The sequence below is a fragment of the Scyliorhinus canicula genome, chromosome 10 (assembly GCF_902713615.1).
Source record: "Scyliorhinus canicula chromosome 10, sScyCan1.1, whole genome shotgun sequence".
NCBI classification, from domain to species: Eukaryota; Metazoa; Chordata; class Chondrichthyes; order Carcharhiniformes; family Scyliorhinidae; genus Scyliorhinus; species Scyliorhinus canicula.
The window spans coordinates 98,571,465-98,592,365 of NC_052155.1; the positions used below are offsets into that span (position 1 = coordinate 98,571,465).

At 46.8% G+C, this 20,901-nt stretch overlaps 1 protein-coding gene across 8 annotated transcripts in view; it reads left to right on the forward strand.

The window, feature by feature from the left end:
- The window catches only part of fam110b (family with sequence similarity 110 member B), a 189,985-nt gene that overhangs the window by 76,473 nt on the left and 92,611 nt on the right, over nt 1–20,901 (forward strand). For 6 of the 8 annotated variants that reach the window (XM_038809407.1, XM_038809408.1, XM_038809403.1 and 3 more), the window contains exon 2: nt 3,474–3,560. The exons of 1 other annotated variant lie outside the window; for it this stretch is intronic. The gene's annotated coding sequence lies outside the window, so the exon portion shown is untranslated. Of the gene's footprint in view, nt 1–498; nt 518–3,473; nt 3,561–20,901 lie in introns of those variants that run through there. One more of the 8 variants, XM_038809406.1, reaches the window with a different exon arrangement.

Genomic DNA, 20,901 nt, shown 5'->3' on the forward strand with positions numbered 1-20,901 from the left:
TTTGTGATAGTTTTCCTTTTTAATAATTGTGATTAAAGGTAGTGTGCAGCCTTGCTCTTGTGCTTTCGAGGAAATCATCTCTATGGAAGTGTTTATTTGTCTTTAATGAGAGAAGAGACGTATGTCAATTATCTGTATGCCTCATGACATATTTGATGATTTTTGTATTCGATACGACTTGTGACGGGACTTGACATGCCATCTCATTTATTTACAGACACTTGGGTGGGATTTACCGACCAACCCGCTGCGTTTGTTTCAGTGGCAGAGGCGTCCTACCAGCGGGATTTACCGACCATGCTGTTGTCAACAGGATTTCCCGGTGACGGCACCCCTTGTCGCTAAGAAACCCCTGTGCCGGCATAGGACCAGAGTATCCCGCCGGCATGAACAGCCGGTAAATCCCGCCCCACATCACAAAATGGGACTTGTTGACGTAGTTATTTGGACAATAACTTGGGATCTGTGTTCAAATAGAAACCCAGATTGATGGCACGAAAGTATAATCCATCTGCTGGTAAGGGCTTGTATGACATAGATTTTCAGAGTCGTAAACTGGCTCTCATTGGGCTGAGGCCCACAGCACAAAAGTGCTTGTAAATCAACACTATTACAACCTTACTCAGACATCAAAGTCATTGGTGTCGGAATAGAAAATTGTCAAATTGGTGTAGTAATGAAGCTCTCAACCTCCTCCACTGTTTCTCAGTTTAACTCTACATTTAACTATTATACCTACCTTAGGAGTGCCTGATATTGACGCTGGCTTGTGTTAAGAAATTAATAACATAACAATAAGAACTTTGATTACCCACGGTCAGAATAAAACCCAAATCCCTGGCGCTGTGAGGCAACAGTGCTAACCACTGTGCCACCATGCCGCCCCTAAATAATATGAGGGCTTGGTGATTCCAGAGAACTAATCCACTTGCAACACACATTCATCTGTGCTCTTATGCGCCCAAAGGGGATATCTGACCTCTTCAAAGTGAACTCTACAAAGAACTCTGCTAGTTTCAGAACTTTTTCTCAAAAGTCAAAGCCAGTGAGTTGTATTTCTGAAAGTTTGACTAAACTTCCTTCTGTTTGAAGGTAGCTGCAAAATGTGCTGCTGTCTACCTGAGCTGCGAATGTGTGAAATGCTTCCTACCCTTATTCCTCTCTACCCCTGCCCCCAGAAATAGTGCATGCCAGGTTCAGGGGCGGGATTTCCAATTTGGAGCTTCAGAGCTTCAATGTCATTTTGGCATTGATTGCTTGTCTGACTCCAGTATTAGATGAGCAGATGTTTCCTGTAATTAATGTAAAACTGATGCTGCTGTCTTTGACCGTGCTTCCCAAACCCTTTTCGAATGTGACCCCATTTTAACATTTTTGTGAGAGGGTTTTTAAAACCACTGAAAGAAGCAAAGACCTGCCTTTTACAGGTGGCAATTGTATTAGTAATCGGGCTCCAAGAACAGACAATGGGCTGCACGGTAGCATTGTGGTTAGCACAATTGCTTCACAGCTCCAGGGTCCCGGCTTGGGTCACTGTCTGTGCGGAGTCTGCACGTTCTCCCCGTGTGTGCGTGGGTTTCCTCCAGGTGCTCCGGTTTCCTCCCACACTCCAAAGATGTGCAGGTTAGGTGGATTGGCCATGCTAAATTGCCCTTAGTGTCCAAAATTGCCCTTAGTGTCCAAAATTGCCCTTAGTGTTGGGTGGGGTTGCTGGGTTATGGGGATGGGGATAGGGTGGGGGTGTGGGCTTGGGTAGGGTGCTCTTTCCAAGAGTTGATGCACACTCGATGGGCTGAATGGCCTCCTTCTGCAATGTAAATTCTATGTAAGACACGCCCATGGGCAGAAAAATAACACCAACTTTTGAAGGGGTATCGCAGCTGTCAAAGCCCAGTCTGAGCTCCATGTCCACCATTGCTGCCTCTGAGCTCATGACCTCCAAATCGTATCCCCCACTCCGGCATGACCCCCCCCCTCCCCCCGAACCTCCTTCAACCATCTTGAGATCCCTCCAGTTGTGATCTGTTGTATATCTTCAATTTTAACTACCTTACTATCAGCAGCTGTGTAGCTCCTAAACTCTGGAATTTACCTCTCTAACCCTGAGTGCTACCTTCACCTGTCCTTTTTTAAATTCATTTATGAGAAGTGGACGTCGCTGATATGGCCAGAACTTATTGCCCATCCCTAGTTGCCCTTCAGAAAGTAGTGGTTAAGTTGCCTTCTTGAACTTCTGCAGTCCTTGAGGTGTAAGTACACCCACTGTGCTATTAGGGAGCGGGTTCCAGGGTTTTGACCCAGCGACAGTGAAGGAGCAGCGATATATTTTCAAGTCAATATGGTGAGTGACTTGGAGGGGAACCTTCAGGTGGTGGGGTTCCCAAGTACCCGCAGCTCTTGCCCTTTTAGATGGTAGTGGTTGTGGGTTTGGAAGGTGGCTAAGGAAACTTGGTGAGTTACTGCAGTGCATCTTGTAGATGGTACACACGGCTGCCACTGTCCCTCAGTGGTGGAGGGGTTGAATGTTTGTGGAAAGGGAAGCAATCAAGCGAGCTGCTTTGTCCTGGATGGTGATGAGGCTTCTTGAGTGTTGTTGGAGCTGCGCTCAGCCAGGCAAGTGGAGAGTATTCCATTACACACCCGACTTGTGCCTTGTAGATGGTGGACAGGCTTTGGGGTGTCAGGAGGTGAGTTACTCGCCGTAGAATTCCTACCCTTTGACCTGCCCTGGTTAACCACAGTATTAATCTGGCTTGTCCAGTTCAGTTTCTGATCAATGGTAACCCCCAGGATGTTGATTGTGGGGATTCAGTGATGGCAATGCCTGTGAAAGTCAAGGGGCAAAGGTTTGTTCCTCAATTGTAGGGGATGGTCATTCCATGGCACCAGTGTGGTGCAAATGTAACCTGTTAATTGTCAGCCCAAGCCTGGATATTGTACATGTATGGTTGTATTTGGACATGTAGTCTCAGATAATGAAGTCCGCGAATGGTGCTGAACATGTGTAGTCATCCGCAAACATCCCCACTTCTGACCTTCTGATGGAAATGAGGTCCTTGATGAAGCAGCTGAAGATGGTTGGACCTAGGGCACTACCCTGAGGAACTCCTGCAGTGATGTTCTGCAGCAAAGATGATTGATTTCCAACCCAACAACAATCTTCCTTTGTGACAAGTATGGCTCCAACCAGCAAATAGTTTTCCCCCTGATACCCATTGACTCCAGTTTAGCTAGGGCTCCTTGATGCCACACTCGGTCAAAAGCTGCCTTGATGTCAAGGGCAGTCACTCTCCCCTCACTTCTGACATTCAGCTACTGTCTGTCTCATGTGGCTCAGCTGGAAGCTTTGGTTATGTTCTTGTGATGGTCTTTGGAATGTTTTACAGTGTAAAAAGCTCATATAATTGCAATTATTATGCAAATAAGGGACAAAAATATTTTCATGGCTCTTGTTTGTGTTTTGTTTTGTTTAGATCTCTTTTCTAAGGATCTCATCAATTGCAGTGGATAGAAAAAGCAAAGTGCTCCCACCTACCACCTGCCTGTTTTTTTGCTTTATGGTGAGTTGGTATCATTGGACAACATGTTTTAACTATTATTTTAGGCCTAAAACTATTTGTGTCGTCTGCCAGCTCAATTAGTAAAGACTTACAGGCACACCTGTCTTAGCCTGGTATTGTAAGAATTTTCCTTCCCAATCTGCCTGCCTTCTATGCAAACCTGACACCAGTTGGGAGGTAACATCAATGAATGGTTCTCAAATTGCTGTTTAACTGTTTATCGTGTTTCCCTTTTTGTGCCGTCAGTAATTACCATTCAGTATGCTTTGAAATGCTTAAAAGTAGTGTTAAAACAGCAGGGTTCACCACAACTTAGAGCCTCTCTAGTCCCAGACTCTATCAGAAATAGAGCTACAGCATTACAGACTTCATTCCTTGACTCCATGTGTTGCCAGCAGGGCTGGAAGCTAGCACCAGGACCTTGTAATTTCAGCCCTTGTAGGTAAAATATAACAAGCCTATTTATTACTAAGCTAGTAGCATGTGAGAAAATAAATACAACTGAAGTATGCGATGGAGTGAAAAAACTTTAGGAAGAAGTTCAGCAAACTTACTTAGAATTTTCTTTGTTTTGTATTCAAATTAAATAATTACTACAAGGATACCGAAGAAACATTGACTAGTTAACCTTTAATTAGCTGTATTGCACATAGGTGCATCTGGAGTAACTGTGTCAATTTAATTAAAGTGGCTGCTTTTTCTACAGGATGAGATTGCCTTCACAGCTGGCCAAAGCAGATCATGTAGGAAGGAGTTCTCCTGGTGGCCTGGCCAGCATTTATTGTACAGCCAGCACCACCAGAACAAATTCTTTTTTCATTTATTTCGGTAGTGTTTGTAGCATTCAGCATCTTTCACACATTACAGCAGCAGCTACAGTCCATTATTTTTAAAAAAGCACGGCATAAGCTGTTCTTTTGGGACATCGAGATTGTTTGCATCCAGCTTTTCTAAGAGCCTCATCAATTCAGTGGTATAGAACAACAATTCTTATTGCTTTGTATCTTTAATGCAGGCAAACAACCCGAGGTGCTTGACAGAGGTGTAATCAGTCAAACTGATGCTGAGCGAAAGAAGGAAACATTAGTACAGGTGACCAGCAGCTTGGTCATAGTGAATGTTTTTGAGAAATATTATAAGGGAGTAGAGAGACATAGGAGAGAATTTCCTTAAGGTCTTGATGACACAAAGGCATCACTGGTGAATGAAGTACATGTCCAAGGCCAAATTCTGAGGTATGTAGAGAGTTGCAGGGCTGGAAGAGGTTGCAGATAAGGAGCTAGACAATTGGCCTACGACAAGGTTTTTAACAAGACAATTTTAAAATTGTGGAGTTGTGAACCAGCAGCCAATGTGGACCGCAGAACAGGTGACGTATCCATCCACCACCTTTAGGTAATACTGTGATTTTGGTGGCTTGGTGAATTATGTGACTGCCTCTTGTTAAAATCATATTATTTTCAGCTTGAAGATGTGAAAGGTCCTTTTTACATTATTTTCTTAATGAATGCTGTGGCAGGGTTTGGAGACCTGAACCTCTGAGCTAATCCAGTCTGTCCTCTTGACATTACGAAGCTGGGGTCAGCTAATGAAGGCCTTCAGCAATCTTGCAGCTACCCAGTAATCTGTTCCCACATCACTTTATAGTCATGCTGAAGGAGTTTCAGTAGCAGAAAATATGAGAAACTGATCCGCATGATGCTTCTGTGTCTCAGGATGGGATTCATAATATGCAAGTGCCTTGGGCATCACTATCCTATTTCTGTCTCCTAACAAGGCCACGGGTACAATCTTCCCAAAGGGGAACAAAATCCCCGAGCGAGCGCATTTAGCCACAGTGCTGAGAAACACTTGGCTGTTTAGGGCGGCACAGTGCCTCACAGCTCCAGGGTCCCAGCTCTGGCCTCGGGTGACTGTCTGTCTGGAGTTTGCCCTTTCTCCCCGTGTCTGCGTGGGTTTCCTCCGGGTACTCCGATTTCCTCCCACAGTCTAAAGATGTGCCGGTTAGGTGGATTGGCTATGCTAAATTGTCCCTTTTATTGTCCAAAGGGTTAGCTGGGGTGACTGGGTTACAAGGATAGGGTGGAGGTGTGGGCTTAAGTAGGATGCTCTTTCCAAGGGCTGGTGCAGACACGATGGGCTGAATGGCCGCCTTCTGCATTGTAAATGCTATGATTCAATGTGACTTGCTTTAAATAGGGGGCCTAAATGGAGAACATGCGGCTCGGGTGAGGCTGCACAGAGCCCTGTTTTTTATAATGGGGATCTCCGCTTGCCGGAATTGTGCGTTATAGCAAGAGATTGGGACACCATTTTTAAATGGCTTCCTGATCTCCAACCTCTTTCCCTCCTCCCCAACCCTCCCCTCACCCCCAACCCTCCCCCCACCACCACCACCCCCACCCCCACCTCCTCCTCCTCCCCACCTCCTCCTCCTCCCCACCTCCTCCTCCTCCCCACCTCCTCCTCCCCAGGCTGGCATCCAGGTGGCACCAGTGGTGGCAGGGCACCATCCTGCCTAAAGGGCATGCAGCTGGGGGCCTCCGATCTCCTTCGAGACCCCTATAAGTGCAGTTCCTTCTGGTCCCCGTTTGTGGGGACCTATATCAAACGGCGCTCAACCCAGGTCCCCTAGGTGAAGGGATTGAATCCCTGCATATTAGAGTGAGGCTTAATGCCTTGATCTGATATGCAGATTAGCTCAAAAGTGATCCTGCCCATTGTGGAAGGGATTGCGTTGAATCTCGCGCGGCGTTGCGAGCCAGGTAGATCTGAGGAGCAGAGTCTCCCGGTTTTCACTGGCCACACTGTGCCATGACGAGATGCTTTCCCGGCGAAGCGTGGCCGGAGGATCGCACCCCACAGGTTCAAAAGGCAGATTTCCTTGGCTAATACGTAAAAGTGGCTGACGGATGCAGTGTTAAATGTTTACGGCTAAATTTTCCACATGCTATTGGCTCGAGTGGACATTGGAAAATTGGACATGTGCAGCAAGATTTTCAGTCCCACTCTTCCTTTGGACGCTTCAGGTATAGTAATCCAATCCCTATTTTAAACCCTTCTGTCTGTGTTTACACTGTAAAGTCTTTTCTCCATATTTATAATGGAAACTAATTAAGCAAACATAATAATTATACCTCTCCCATCAGTGATGAAACTGCAATGGATGTCAATTTAATTCAAACATTACAAAAAATACGATGTGATTCCTCGTTTAGTGGAGAATAACAGATGTTTTATCATCTTTGAAGTTTTGTTTGTGGTCTCTCAGGAAATCATGTATGTTTGATACCCTCTACATTCAGTATTTATGACCGCCCAAACACTTACTTTGGGTGTGATATAATAGCCTTGTCATGCCAAACCCATTTAATCTTGTGAAAGGCCATTTGCGAGAGTCGCAGTGTTCTAACCGTCCCGTGTGTTTCAACTAAAGTCTCGTGTGTTTCAACCAAGCAAGAGTCGCCACGATCTGGATCTGTCCATCGCTGGGCGAGATCCAGATGGCTCATTTAAATATGTCTGCGCTGTATTCTCCCGGGACCCAAAAACGTAACAGCCGTGCCTGGGAGACCACGCCAGGGTACCATTTAATACTGGTCCACAGGTGTAACAATACCTGGGGGTGTCGCCCTGTCCTTTGCAGACCCCCGTGTGATTAGGCTCTGGACAGGGTGGTACTCTGGCACTCCCGCTAGCACCCAGCACGTAGGCACTGCCAATTTGGCATCTTGGGCACTGGCACCTGGTCATTGGGAGGGGGGGGGGGGGAGTTCCTTGCTGAGGCCAAATGAAACCGTAATGTGCCATTAAATGGCAGTGTCTTTCTTGGCACTGCCAGCACAGAGAAACACCTCAGGCGGGACTCTGCTTTTGTCCTGTTAAATCGCGGCCATTATCTTGCGAAATCCTAATGTGCAGATGTGCAAAGTTGATTTTCAAAGTTGTCTGGTCTATGGTGCAGTGAACAGGCAGCTCAATCAAGCATTCAAGTTAGATTTCATCAGAAACACATCTTTGATTTTGAAAGCCATCAGACTATTTTCCAGCACACTCACTCACTTCGAATTTGCTGCGGGGTTAATCTTAAATTTTCTAGATTTGTGACTGACTGGTTAATATATTTTATCAGACAATTTAATGATACAGTTGTCCAGCACACTTGTTTCAGTTTGCATTTGTCGGGTCAGCAAAAGCATTCTTTCTGAAGAGAAAAATAAACAGTTTCAAGGAGGAAGTTCTGTACTTGCCGAATAATATCTAATAATAGCTGTGGCAAGCTTTGCTTTCAGCCTTCATGTACCTTGTACTGCTGGAAGGCTGAGATACTGCAGCCTTGTACTACTCTTTAATCAAGACCTATTTTAATGTATCTGCCCAAGCAGAAGCCTGTCCCAGAATATTGGCCTTTCTAGTCTCCTGCATTTTATCAGTCAATTGCTCTATTCACTTAATGAAGGTGAGGCATATCAGATGTCTGGGAAAGTAGAGATTCTTTTTCCTCTTTATCCCCTCTTAATTTTCTGTCATGACCAAAATTGCTAAATGTGACAGGCGCGATTCAACCAAAAATTTTCAAAGGGTGGGTTTCTCGGGCCATGCCTGCCCGGGGTCAGTGGGCCTTTACATGGTCCACGTCTCACCCATGACGATCTTGTGGGAGGCGGAACAACCCAGCCCTAAGTGTCATTTTGGGCGATGTGACAAAGTGTTTCTTGCTGGCTTTTTGGGTGAAATCCACACCGGTATTCAACCACACGTAGTCATTCTTTTGGATGTTGGGGAGTTTCTCCCGGTCAAGCCCACACTCATCACTGGGGAGCTGAACTCGCCGGTGAAACCGGCTCCTCCGAGATCGTGCAGCTATTTTAAAAGGGTGCCACAATCTCCTTGTGAGCTTGAGGCTGCCCCAACCCCCTCTACCCGCTGGAAATGCCACCCCCCCTGCACAGTAGGGCATTACCCCACACTCCACTAAGTAAGGACACCCCGTTACGTAGTTCTGAGGGTCCACTCCATTTTCAGGCCTCCCCAACCCCTTTTCGGGGCCCCCCCTTTTGGGATCCGCTCACTTAACAACTCCATTCTTTATGGGGCCTCTTCCCCCCCCCCCCACCCTTTATACTCCCCCCTCATCCCTCTTTCATGGGCATGGCCTCACTCAGGCCCAGACCCTTGGCAGTACCACCCAGGCACCTTGGCAGTGCCCAGATGCCAGAGGGTGAACCAGGGGGCTACCCTTCCCTGTCCCTAACCACTCTGGGGTATCCAATGGCCACGTTTGTGTGGACCAATACTAAACAGTGCCTGGCCCAGGCATTGTTGGGGAGGCTGTTGTTCCCAGGCACACGGAGAATCTGACGCAGTCGCATCTAAATGATCCTCATGGCTCATTTAAATATGCCGACCTGGATCTCTCTCAGCAAGGGTGAGATCCAGATTGTGTCATCTCGCGAGGTTTGGATCAAACTAGCGAAACATCTCAAGCATTGTGAATGTCGTGAGATTCAACAGCCTCGTTGCATCACCAAGTCAGTGGTCGGTATATCACGCCCAATATTTGTTAGTTTTTTGCTTCTCTGAGTATTGACTACAATAGGGAAAAAGTGCCTTCACCTGGAAGAGCAGAGATTGGATTTTGCAATTGTGTTTTATGTTTTGATTTGCAAAGCTTTAGTTTGTGCAGTTATGGAACAAGGTGATTAATGGATATTTCTCCTGTTCTTTTTTAGTCCAACAATCATTACAAAGTGTGCTAATGCATACTGAATGATGGAACACGAGCAATGTGAGATACAATTGAGAAAATTGAAGTAAAATGATGCCAGAAAAATAATGAAGCATGAAAAAGCCCATTTTAGGAAGGGATGTCTCGTTAAAAATTGATATTCCTTTATTTTAGTGTTTACAGAAAATTACATTTTAATCAATTGCACATTCCAGAAATCTGTTACGAAACTCTTGTTTTTCAAAAAGGAACAGAGGTTGACAATGATTAACTTTTCTTTGCAAAGCCCGAGAGCAGGGCAATAAACCAGGAGCAAATGAATGTGAATTATTCTCGCGCGTTTAGTAAATTTAGGGAATATAAACCATAAAGCCATTCTCGAGAAACTCTGAAAATTATCACTTTTATTTTGAAGGAATAAATTACATAATGCCATTTTTGCCAAAGGAACTTTAAATGATAATGAATTTATGGACATTTTCAGTACGTCAAGTTTTTTGTTTACTATAATCACTCCGAGCACCAGCGTGTCTCTACTGCTTTTCAAAATCTGTTTGCAGAGCTAGAAACACGTATATACAGAAAATTAACTTTTAAATGTGATTGAAGTTGTGATGGTTTCATTGCTTCTGACCACTTCAAATCAGTGATTTTTTTTTTCTTAATTATTTTAACATTTTGGGACACATGGTGGTAAGCATTCGTTTAAGACCAGATTGTGAATGAAATCACATTTAGCACTAATTTATCATAGTGCAAGCTGAGAACACGATGAGTCCACTCCATTTAAGTGTTACCTAATATCAGTCAGTGCATACTGTAAAGCTAACGTTCCTCATGGGCTTTTTGTCGCAAATTTGGATTTGAATTTTGTTTATTGTCACATGTGCTGAGGTTCAGTGAAAAGTATTTTTCTAAAAGCAGCTCAACAGATCATTAAGTGCATGAAAAGAAAATAAAAGAAAATACATAATAGGGCAACACAAGGTACACAAAGTAGCTACATAAACACCGGCATCGGGTGAAACATGCAGGGGTGTAGTGTTAATCATGTCAGTCCATAAGAGGAGTCTGATGACAGCGGGGAAGAAGCTGTTTTTGAGTCTGTTTGTGCATATTCTCAGACTTCTGTATCTCCTGCTCGATGGAAGAAGTTGGAAGAGTCAGTAAGCCGGGTGGGAGGGGTTTTTGATTATGCTGCCTGCTTTCCCGAGGCAGCAGGTGATGTAGATGGAATCAATGGATTGGAGGCAGGTTTGTGTGATGGACTGGGCTGTGTTCACGACTCCCTGAAGTTTCTTGGGATCTTGGGCCGAGCAGTTGCCATACCAGGCTGTGATGCAGCCTGAAAGGATGCTTTCTATGGTGCATCTGTAAAGGTTTTTAAAAGTTAATGTGGACATGCCAAATTTCCTTAGTTTCCTGAGGACGTATAGGTGCTGATGTGATTTCTTGGTGGTAGTGTTGACGTGGGAGACCCAGGACAGATTTTTGGAGATGTGCACCCCTAGTAATTTGAAGCCGCTAACCATCTCCACCTCGGCCCCGTTGATGCTGACAGGGGTGTGTACAGTACTTTGCTTCCTGAAGTCAATCACCAGCCCTTTAGTTTTGCTGGCAATGAGGGAGAGATTGTTGTCGCTGCACTAGGTTCTCTATCTCCCTCCTGTATTCTGGCTTGTCATTATTCGGGATCCGGCCCACTATGGTCGTATCGTCAGCAAATTTGTAGATGGAGTTGGAACCAAATTTTGCCACGCAATCGTGTGTGTACAGTCCCGGCATTGAGGACTATTATGGAGGAAGCGTTGTTGTTTATTCTTACTGATTGAAGGCTTGCCATCTGATTCATTGGGACCATGCATGCCAGCACCCCGCTAACAAGGTTGAGCAGCACCTAAGCCGCACTTACTCAGCCAACGCCAGCCAGCTGACAATAATGGCGTTGAGGAAACTGGCCCCAAGATTCGAGGATGCTGACTCGGGAAAGCTGCTGGAGGCCAGGAGGGATGTCCCGTTCCCCGAGAATCTCGGAGGGTGAGCCGTAGGGCAGCCAGCGTTGCCTGGAACGAGGTGGTGGCAGCTGTGAGCTCGGTGAATTTGGTCTCCAATGCTGAAAACAGTCAATGTCCTACACCGGGCAGCACGAGCGAGTAGACACCAACCCTTCCTCCACCCCCATTCCCCTTCATCCCTCCAACCTTCACTCTATACGCTCTCCCACATGTGTGGCTAACTATGACCCTCTGTGTCTCCTCAGGAAAAGCTCTCCCATAATCGACGTGAGTGGGCCCAGACTCACGGTGGTGTGCGGTACATAAGAATCCTCACCTCCTTCGAGGAGCGTGCCCTTGAGGTGACTGGTGTGGCCAAGAACAGAGTGGTCACCCACACGGAGGCTGGTGGACGCCGCAAGGGTGCGAAACCACCTGGCTCCTCCCAGGGGACCTGTCAAATGTAATGATTGCCTTGCTCACTGACCCATCCGTCCAACTGACCACATGCCTACTCTCCCGCAGGTCCTCCAGTCAATGGCACTGGCCAATCCTGGTGGCACCCGCTCCAGCCTCCAAGGAGAACACCTCGAAAGAGTATTCCAAGGATACAACCGCTATAATCGCGGCACAGCTATGATTACCACTGTCCATCAGCGCAGATACAGACATCTCAGTGGGATATGTTAGTGGACAGGACTCGGGGGCACAATCTGGTGAGCACCACATCGCTGCTGAAACACATAAGGTGGAGGCAGGAATGCCCCCAGGTGAGGCAGCAGTCAGAGGGCTGCTGGAACCCACGCCCAGCTGGGTCCCAGCCTGATGCTGAGCCTGTGGTACAGACGTACCCGGAGCTGATCGAGACGATAGTGATCTCAACATCATTAAGTAAATGAAAAGAAAAGAAAATACATAATGGGGCAACACAAGGTACACAATGTAACTACGTAAACACCGTCATCGGGTGAAGCATGCAGGGATGTAGTGTTAATCAGGTTAGTCCATAAGAGGGTCATTTAGGAGTCAGATAACAGCGGGGAAGGAGCTGTTTTTGAGTCTGTTCGTGTGTGTTCTCAGACTTTTGTATCTCCTGCCTGATGGAAGAAGTTGGAAGAGTTAGTGAGCCTGGTGTGAGGGGTCTTTGATTATGCTGTCCACTTTCCCCAGGCAGCGGGAGGTGTAGATGGAGTAGATGGGTGGCCTAGGATAGATTTTTGGAGATGCCAGGACATTCAGAGGGAGATGTCAGCAACACTCCAGCAGATCTATAGCCGCTTTAAGGGGTTCCAGAAGCTACGGGCGCAGGAGACCACCACTGCTAGGATGGTAACCGCAGTGGAGGGTCTGGTGCACGACGTCGGCACCATTAGTGAAGGTGTCCAAGGCGTTCTGCAATCGGTGATGGCCATGGCTGAGGGTCTCGGTAGAATGTCCGACTTGCAGGGGGATGTGACCCAGTACCAGGCTGACCTTGATGAGGTTCTGCAGGACATGTTCCACTCTCAGACAGGCATGGCCGAGGGCCTGCGGAGCATGAATCGCTGAGGAGCATCGCTGAGGGCATCAGCATGATGGTGCAGACCATGAGAAACCGCCAGGGCTGGCAGAGTCTGATGATGCAAGAGCAGCTGAGGCTCGAACCAGCTGCCCCTCTGTCCCAAGGTGAACCCCAGGGCCCTATGGGGCACCGTATCGGAGGATGGGGTGCCCAGTGTCAACCCGTACCCGTCACATGGAGGGGCAATGGTGGCCACCAGCTCTCCCGAGTTCCACCCCTCCGATGGGGCCATATCTCAAAGTCAGCACATGGGACTGCTGTACATGTGCCGCCAACAAGTGTGCTGGGGACCTGCAGACTCAGAGCCCCCAGGGGACGCACGCCAAGGGCATCGAAGTCCACGGGACGAATTAGCAGCTGGCTGCCTCCACTTCTGATGTGTATCCTGGGTGGAAACCTACACATAGCCACGTTCCTGGAGCTGTGTCCCATCCCCTGTGTGTTCGGATATTGGCTGCTGCGTGTGTGGTATTGCCTCCTGCAGTGTTCAAGCACAGTGTCCAGGCATCAATGTGTGATTGGGATGCTCGGCAATGTCTCCCACATGCTACATGGCCCGCCTACCCACAGGAATCCACCTGCGATGTGTGAAGTGCTCACTTAGCCACGATTATCAATTCCCTAATAGCAAAAGCCTTCAGGCACACGGCCAGAGACCTCCGCATTCGGTGGAGTTAATGGGTAAACAGTGGGGCAGACGGGTAGGGACAAGTGTTGCCCGGAACGACTACACACCGTCCAGGGGTTGGCATGGTGGTGCCGCGAGTGGTTGCCCCCCCCCCCCCCCCCAGCACCTCCCTCCCACTCTCCTATGGTGACCCGCCCCTGCGGAGGGTCCACCACCCCAAGTTGAGGGTCCCCTATTGCCCCCGTTGAGCACGCGGGTTAAAAATTCAACATCCCCTTTGCCTGTGAGCAAACATGGCTACTCACCTCCTTGGCTCCCCTTATGCCAGAATCACGTTTTTCGAAAGGAGTACTAATCGGCGCCAGCGTGACCACTTGCTGGGGAGGCAGGAGAATGACTGGCGGCCGTTGGATATGGGGTGGCTCTCGTTTATTGTATGGAGAGGGGGCATAAGTGGTGATAATTGGTTTCTTGTTACGCTACAGTGACATCCTGATTTCACCTACGGGAGCGGGCGGGTTACATCGCAAACTGTTTGGTGCCTGGCATGGTTCTCGTTTTTGAGGCCTTCCGCTATTCACTGGCCTCATTTTGTTTGAACTAGAGCATAACGAGGTTGCTGAATCGCGCCCTAAATGTCATTTTGGGCGGTTTTGGTGGGGTGTTTCCCGCCGGCTTTATGCCTGAGTTCCACACATAGTCATTTTTTTGGGCCTTGGGGAGTTTACCCCGGTCCAGCCCACACTTGGAAATCTTTTCAGCAATGGGGTGTTGAACTTGCTGGTCAGACCAGCTCCTCCATGATGAGGCTGCCATTTTGAAAGTGTGTCCAATCTCTAAATGAGCTTGAGGGTCCCGACATCCCTCACTCACCAAAAGTGTCACCCCCCTGCACAATGGGTATTGCCCTGCCACCCCCTTTTCAGGACCCCCACCCTTCACCTCCAAACTTTGAGGCTCATTCACACCCACCATTCATCCCTCCACCTTTCCTACCCACCGCACACCCCTTTCATGGGCATGGCGCCCTCCGGTCCTGACTCTTGGCAGTGCCACCCTGTCATCTGAGCACTGTGGCACTGACACCCTGGTGCCTGTGTACCATCCTGCCCTGTTCCTGACCACCCAGGGGTCTGCAATGGCCTGAGAGATCCCCAGGTGCCATTGCACCTGGTCCACGTTTGTGTGCATCCGAAGAACGGAGCCTGATCAAGGCCTCGCTGGGTCGGCTGTTAGTTCCCAGGCGTCAGCAGAATTCAGTGCATGCATATTTAAATGACCAAGTGCGGACGAGATCCAGACCATGACGTGTAGCGAGGTTTGGCTAAATATCATGAGATGTCTCGAACTTCGCGAATCTCCCGAGATTCAACGGCCTCGTCGCGTCACCATGCCGGGCGCGACAAGGCCGTAATATCACACCTCCCAGTACTAAATATGTCATAGTAAGTTATTTTAACATAATGCTTGGAGATCCTGACCCTGGTGTGATTAGCTGAGGGAAGAATGTTAAGAGACAACTTAATAAGGAGAATGCTGTAAACATGCATGAACACTTTGTGCTTGGATGTTTGGCATTTAATAAACATGAATTAGTGGTAAACTAGAAATGCTCCGTTGTATTTAAAGATCAGAAAAATGTTAGTTATGCCAATGATTTTGTTGCACAAAGAATGACCAACTGAAAATTCCATTGTCAAAACATTTTGAATGATGTCGGGAAAGTCCAATTGTAGACTTCCCATCTTGTAATTTGGAGCAAAAAGATAAATGAAGAAGGAATTTTTTTCTATAAATAATAAACCGAAAAAAACCTCTTGATGTGTTGGAAGAATATGTCCTACATATTACCCAGATGTGATAAAAATAAACCATATCCAGAAGCACTGCTTAGAATAATGTTGAATGTGAATTTTTGTGTAAACCAGGATCTGGATTCTTCGTCCCCACCCGGCGCAAGATCGCCAAGGGCGAGGCTTGGACCAGCGAGAGATAGAGGAGCAAATAGGTAGAGAGATTTTGGATAGGTGCAAATGTAATAGTGGTTGTTGTGGTAGGGGATTTTAATTTCCCCTATAGTGACTGGGACTCACTTTGTGCTCGGGGTTTGGATGGGGCAGAGTTTGTAAGTTATACCAGGAAGGCTTCTTGTTGCAACATGTAGATAGTCCAGAATACTGAGGGAAGCAAGGGAGGAGATTGCTGGGGCCCTGACGGCCATCTTTGTATCCTCATTGGCGACAGGTGAGATCCCAGAGGACTGGAGAATTGCTAATGTGATACCGCTGTTTTAAAAAGGTAGCAACGATAATGCTTGAAACTATAGGCGGGTGAGCCTCACGTCAGTAGTAGGTAAATTATTGGAGAGGATTCTCAGGGACAGGATTTATACCCATTGGAAACAAATAGACTCATAAGCGATAGACAGCATGATTTTGTGAAGAGGAGGTCGTGCCTCACTAACTTGATCCCGTTTTTTTGAGGAGGTGACAAAAATGATTGATATGGGGAGGGTGGTGGATGTTGTTTACATGGACTTCAGTAAAGCCTTTGACAAGGTGCCTCATGGTAGACTGGTACAAAAGGTGAAGTCACACAGGATCAGAGGTGAGGTGGTAAGATCGATACAGAACTGGCTTGGTCATAGAAGGCAAAGGGTGTTTTTCTAAATGGAAGGTTGTGACTGGTGTGTTCCACAGGGATCGGTGCTTGGGCCTCTGTTGTTTATGGTGTACATAAATGATTTGGAGGAAAATGTAGCCGGTCTAATTGATAAGTGCGCGGATGACACCAAGGTTGGTGGAGTGGCAGATAGTGTTGAGAATTGTCAGAAGATGCAGCAAGACATAGAGAGGTTGGAGACTTGGGCGAAGAAATGGCAAATAGAGTTTAATCCGGACAAATGTGAGGTAATGCATTTTGGTAGGTCTAACATAGAGGGGAAATATAGCGTAAACTCAGGAATATAGAAAGTCAGAGAGATCTGGGCATGCAGTCCACAGATCTTTGAAGGTGGCAACACAAGTGGACAAAATAGTCAAGAAAGCATACGGAATACTTGCCTTCATTGGACGGGGCATCGAATATAAAATCTGGCAAGTCATGCTACAGTTGTATAGAACCTTGGTAAGGCTGGACTTGGAATATTGTGCACAATTCTGGTCACCACACTACCAGAAGGATGTGGAAGCTTTGGAGAGGGTGCAGAGGAGGTTTACCAGGATGTTGCCTGGTCTGGAGGGTGTTAGCTATGTGGAGAGGCTGAATAGACTTGACTGCTTTCATTAGGAAGACGGAGGTTGAGGGGTGACCTGATAAGAGGTCTACAAGATTATGAGGGGCATGGATAGAGTGGAAGGGCAGGCACTTTTTCCCAGGGTGGAGGGGTCAGTAACCAGGGAGCATAGGTTTGAAGTCCGTGGGGCAAAGTTTAGAGGAGATGTGCGAGGCAGTTTTTTTTCCACAGAGGGTGGTGAGTGCCTTGGAACATGTTACCAGGGGAGGTAGTAGAAGCAGATACATTAACGGCGTTCAAAAGGCATCTTGACAGACACATGGATAGGATGGGTCTGGAGGGATATGGCACACTGCTGAGGGGATTTGGCAAAGGTTGGTATCATGACCGGCACAGGCTTGGAGGGCTGAAGAGCCTGTTCCGGTGCTGTATTGTTCTTTTTTCTATGTAATGGTCCATTGACTTTGGGCGGGAATTTCCAGTTACCAGGCAGATGTGGCTGGAGAATCCTGCCCCGGATGTTTATGTAAATGAGCATTAAGCTCTGTAGCACTGGTTATATCTTTTTTTAAATAATCGTTATTGTCACAAGTAGGCTTACATTCACACCACAATGAAGTTACTGTAAAGATCCCCTAGTCACCACATTCTGGCGCCTGTTCAGGTACACCAAAGGAGAATTCAGAATATCCAATTCACCAAACAGCACGTCTTTCGAGACTTGATCATTTTCCATTGCTTTCTTGTATTCTACCCTGACCTATTAACATAATCTATGTTCAAACCAATTTCCATTGATGGAGAAACCATCATGCCCTGACATTTGACACATGAATGAGGGCATTGGGCCCTTCGATGATATGCCCCATAATCCAGAATATAGGAGGAACACAACTTGTTAGATTTGTTTTTGTTCTGTAGTGTTTGGAGTGTTGCTACATGTAAGTATTCATTTCTTTATATAGGCTGGCACAATGGTTAGCAGTGCTGCCTCATAGCGTCAGGGACCCAGGTTAAATTCTGGCCTTTGGTGACTGTCCATATGCAATTTGCACTCCCCAAGTCTGCGCAGGTTTCCTCCGGGTGCTCCGGTTTCCTCCCACAGTCCAAAGATGTGCAGGTTAGATGGGATTATGGGGTTACGGGGATAAGAAGGGAAGTGGACCTAGGTAGGGTCCGCTTTCAGAGGGTTGGTTCAGACTTGATGGGCTGAATGGTCTCCTACTGCACTGTAGGTATTCTATAGTTCTTTGAATCAAACTTAACTTGCTCAAAGATAATGAAATGTTATTCTTTATATATGGTTGAACTTAGCGACCTTAGATCTTCTGCGTGCAGGAAGGGAAATAAGTTTGTTTATAATAGTTCACAAGCAGCTGTTTTTCTAGAGAGTTTTTGATCTATTGGGAGACTCTTTGAAAAGTTTATATTGGGTGCTAGTTGAGAATCGTTTTTCACACATCTTTCATTTAGCAGAAAATTCAGTTCGGGAGATGATGGCCTCCAATAGGACAGTAGGCCAGCCTCAACTGAAAGTAAGTGGTAGTACTTTTCTTAATTTTGATGGTCCCGTAGAATCTGAAAGCGCTTGAGTATTTTTTTGAAAACTACAGTTTCTGTGATAGCTTATTAATCTTCCAACATCTGATAGCGTGTTTATGATACAAATGTAGTGTCTGATTTATAGGCAATGTGATTGAAAACTGAGAGGTAATCTAACTCAGCAAGGGGGGGGGGGGGGTGGGGGGTTGAGTGGAGGGGGGTGCTGCCCATGATTTTCTTAAAAGCAGAAAATGTTGCACACACAATCCACATTATTGATTTTTGCCCAACTGATCAGCAAGATATAAAGTTGTAACAGTTTATACTGTTTGCTCAACCAGCAAGTTTTTGAAACTACCGCCCAATACGTTAGCTTCAGACAAGAGTCTACCAGGGTAAGATGGCAGGTGAACGGCACTTATAAATCCCAAGTATTCTTGATGTTGGGCCGGATAAAGGCATTTACTTTTCTCCTCCTAATTTATCTTTGTGCTATAAAAGTTATGAATTCATGCAGAAGTGTGGAACTAATTGTCTAATTTTCCTGAAGTTCCACACAAGATAAACAGCCTCATCGCGCCCAATTTGGTGACGTAACGAGGCCTCACTGGGCAAGGTCCAGATCAGCAATGGCTCATTTAAACATGTCTGTGTCGGATTTTCCTGGCAACCGGGAACTAACGGCCTGTCAAGCAAGGTCTCAACTGGGCACCCTTTAGTACATAGACCATAGAACAGTACAGCACAGAACAGGCCCTTCGGCCCTCAATGTTGTGGCGAGCCATGATCACCCTACTCAAACCCACGTATCCACCCTATACCCGTAACCCAACAACCCCCCCCTTAACCTTACTTTTTTTTATTAGGACACTACGGGCAATTTAGCATGGCCAATCCACCTAACCCGCACATCTTTGGACTGTGGGAGGAAACCGGAGCACCTGGAGGAAACCCACGCACACACGGGGAGGACGTGCAGACTTCACACAGACATTGACCCAGCCGGGAATCGAACCTGGGACCCTGGAGCTGTGAAGCATTTATGCTAACCACCATGCTACCCTGCTGCTGCCCCCTCTGCCCCTACAACCGTAGACCAGTCGTAACGGCCACCTGTGGGGTTCTCCCAAGCCATTGGTGATCCCTGAATGGCTGGGCTCTGCCCATGGGATCTGCCCATGCCAGGGGTCAGGCCCAAGGTGCCTTACCCTTAAGAGATGGAGTGAGGGGTGGCTCGAGGACCCCAGAAGAAGTAGGTTGGGTGAATTGGGGGTGAGGGGGGGGGGGCTGGACACTGCAATGAGGTCTTTGAGGGGGTTCGAAAGATTGGGGCTGCCTTTAAAAATGGTGCCCCAATCTGCGAGTCGTATTCCTGCAGTAACAAACTGAGCTCAGGAAATTATGTAACTGCGGTCTCGACGGGCATTCCTCACTGGCAACGTGTCGTGAATAGCGAGGTGTTTCTCGATGCTGCAGCTGATGAGAAACACCCTGCTAAACATGCCCAAATTGCAGACACTTTTTTTTTTCTCCCCCCTCCCCCGTTGAATCACGCCCATTGTTTCTATAATTTGCGTTATGGTTTCCTACCATTTGAACTTGACTGCTGTGGCTGGGAGCAATTTGTATCCAATTTTCTTTTTCTTAACTTTTTATTAATTCATCGGGCTTGTTGTGGCAATGCACCATTCACTTACATAGATGGGACAGACTTAATTTTGTAAACAGTGGTTGGGATGTATGGAGTGCCCTGTTTGTCAATGTCTTGTCAATTATATTGTTGAACTTTATTACTGTCACGTGAATTATACTGTTATGGTTAAGAGAAACCGGTAATGGGTATGACACAAGTAGTTTTTGTTACAGTGCGCCACCAGGGGCTGTCACCTCAGTTTATTAGTTTTTTTATTGACTATAAATAGGGGAAAGCTTGGACACTGATTTGAGTGGGAGCAAAGCGGAAAAAAGTCGCCTGTCATGTTTTCAGCTTCACAAACCGGCTTGGATCTTATTAACACTTTAAAAAAAATATGTTTATTAAAATGTTTTCATAATAAACAAAATCATACAAAACAATTAACGTAAGTCGAGACTAACAAGCAAGAGCACATATTAAGTGGTCACTGGATAGACATATGGATGAAAATGGAATAGTGTAGGTCAGATAGGCTTTAGATGGTTTCACAGGTCGGCGCAACATCGAGGGCCGAAGGGCCCGTACTGCGCTGTAGTGTTCTATGTTCTATGTTTAACAACCTCAAAAAACTAAACTAAGTCTTCTATCAGCTGACGGTGACTAGCTCCTTAAGAAAGGAACTGAATGGCTGCCATTTTAGATACCATTTCCCTGAACCGACCCTCCTCCATTGATGTACTTAACCTCCTCCAAATGTTAAAATAAACATGAGGTCACCCAACCAAGCCGAGGCATTGTGGGGAGCAGGAGAACTCCACCCGAGCAGAACTCGCCTCTGGACTATTAGTGAGTAGAAGGCGAGGACATCCCCCTCACCGCGTCTGAAGAACCGTTGAGTCTGAGACCCCATAATGGTCACCAGCAGACATGGATCCAAATCGACACTGAGTATTTCCGACATGCCGTTTAAGAAAGAAGCCCAAAAGCTTACCAACGTGGGACAAGTCCAGAACGTAC